Source organism: Globicephala melas, chromosome 3 (genome assembly GCF_963455315.2).
Source record: "Globicephala melas chromosome 3, mGloMel1.2, whole genome shotgun sequence".
NCBI lineage: Eukaryota > Metazoa > Chordata > Mammalia > Artiodactyla > Delphinidae > Globicephala > Globicephala melas.
Window position 1 is genome coordinate 65,481,226 of NC_083316.1, and position 2,435 is coordinate 65,483,660.

At 37.0% G+C, this 2,435-nt stretch overlaps 1 non-coding gene across 1 annotated transcript; it reads left to right on the forward strand.

Moving 5' to 3' along the window:
• Positions 1–1,762: 1,762 nt before the first annotated feature.
• LOC115848595 (U6 spliceosomal RNA) lies at positions 1,763–1,869 on the forward strand. The gene has a single exon (XR_004037761.1). It is a non-coding gene; the product is annotated as a U6 spliceosomal RNA (small nuclear RNA).
• Positions 1,870–2,435: the final 566 nt, after the last annotated feature.

Genomic DNA, 2,435 nt, shown 5'->3' on the forward strand with positions numbered 1-2,435 from the left:
TAAAAATACAAAATTCTGGGCCTTGAGCTCAGAAAAACTGATTCAGTAGATGTGGCCCAGGAATCTGCATTGAATAAATTGTGCAGGTTATTCAAATGCAGGAGATATTGAACCTTCCTTTGAGAATCACACTCTGAGGCATAGAGGAGAAAGAGGCAGATTAATTAACAAGCCAGTGTCTTTTGATAAATACTTGAAGAGGAAACAGAGCAGAGAAAATCAGTATGTAAAGGTCTCTAAAGGACCTGAGTCCCACTAGAGCTAACTGGATGGTAATTCTTCACATTATACATGTAAATGAACAAAAAAGATACGGAAATCATTATCAGGTTAATTTCATTTTTTAAAGAAAAACTCATTCACTTAAGTAAAGAACTTTTAGTTATCAAAATGCCAAACTTTGAAATGACAGTATTTTCATTTGCTTTGTGAAACGCTAATTCTACAGAATCATGCTTCTTCTGCATGCAGGATTGACGTGTGTCTCCCAAACACAGAAGACACACAACCTCAACCTGCCCTTTTAAAATAAATAGCAGTTTTCATACTTGTCTCTTCCTAAGAATATCTCTTAGTCTCTGAACCTCTATGTGTTTGCTCGTTGTGTCAGGGCAAACCTCAGACTCAAAGACAAAAGTGAACAGGTGAACATGTTGAAACTGGAGGCCTTTCTTTGCTGTCAACTATTTCACTCGGAGGAAAGATCACCAAAGGGGGCTAAATGGTTGAAGACAAGTATTCAGATGAAGTCAGTATTACATTCAGGCCGCTCTATTCTTTTTTTAAAGAACCTGAGCTATTTTTCACTATGTTATCATAAATGTAGGCAGGTAGAAACCTGCAGACTCAAACTGTGAGGGAAGTAAAAGTGACAGAAGTATTTGTTAGATACTTAAGTAGCTTGGCCCATCTTCCTCTAGTGTATATCCACCAGACAAGCAGTTATGATTGCTTTACAGATATTAAATTCTGCAGGAAAGTGACTCATTCTGATTGAAAAGCCTAGCATGATGGGGCCCAAAATAACCATGGCCAGATGCCAAGTGAAATTTCCCCTAAACATGACTGTCTTGCCCATTTCCACAATCCCAGACAAGGGTTGCTTCAAATCGATTCACCCCCCACCCCATCCCTCTACTGGTTAGAGCAAAAGTCCTTGACTTACCTTCCCAGTCCCCTAAATTGTCCCTTCTAGCCTGCATTTCTCATCTGGCTGTAAGTTTGTGGCCAGTATTTAGTGGCTGACCTGTGGACGGACTTAGCAAAGCTCAGATCTGCTCATCTTGCAGTTTTAAAGATATTTTGATTCCCAAAATGATTAGCTTCTTTTTATACATAGAAATGTCCTCAATTACTAGGCTTGTCACACAAGAGGGAGGAGAAAAGAGAGGAGGTAAAGGGAAAATAAAGGGGTCCCTGGAAGATGTCTGCTGTGAGCCAGCACTGGTTCTGCCTATGAACCCTTCACCCTCCTCCTTCAATAGGGTTTGGAAATTGGTACAAGTCTTTCCATTCTATTATTTACCTTGTGATTCATATTTTTTTTTAAAAAAGGATCAGTTTACCTATAACATATTGTGACCAAAAATAAAACTAAAATCAAGAGAAGTTTGCTAGTTGACTTATATTTTATAGGGTGATGAGAATATACTATGCCTTATGCCAAGTGAGTATCAGTGTATCAACCATCTTCATTAATTAAAACTGCATGTACTGATGGCCCATTCTGTGCCAGGCACTGAGTTGAAATAAAGGTCCCACTGTGCTCGCTTTGGCAGCACATATACTAAAATTGGAAGGAAACAAAGATGATTAGCATGGCCAGTGTGCAAGAATGGCATACAAATTTGTGAAGCATTCCATATTAAAAAAAAAAAAAAAAGCGGTCCCACTGATCATTACATACATATCACCCAAACTTAAAAAAAAAAAAATGCAGTCTTAATTTCTACATGCCACTTGAGTTTATTTATTTTAATTTTTATAAAAGTTTTTCATTTCTTGCCCTTTATTATCACTAAAGAATATTTTCAATGTTTTCAAAATCTTCTATGATGGTTCATATGTCATCAGACTGTGGTTGGTACACACTGGGATGGAACTGCCATCCAGGGGCTTAGAGTCTGGTTGGCGAGAGAGATTAATCAAAATATGATGATCTAACGCAGTAACCATGTCTGTGATCCTAAGTTGAGATTTCACCTAATAAGTAATAACAATAATTATTTCCTCATTTTTTTCCTGGGTATTAATGGTCAACTTTAGAGAGATGCTGTATTAGTACAATAACACAAAACACTCAAAATATCTCCATTAGATTTTAATTTTTTTCTTTTAATTACAGTAGAACATAGGTTTAGCTTTCTTCATTTCACAATACTTTAAATTATAATACATCTAATGAATGAAAGCAGGTGGTTCTCCCTGGCTCTGTG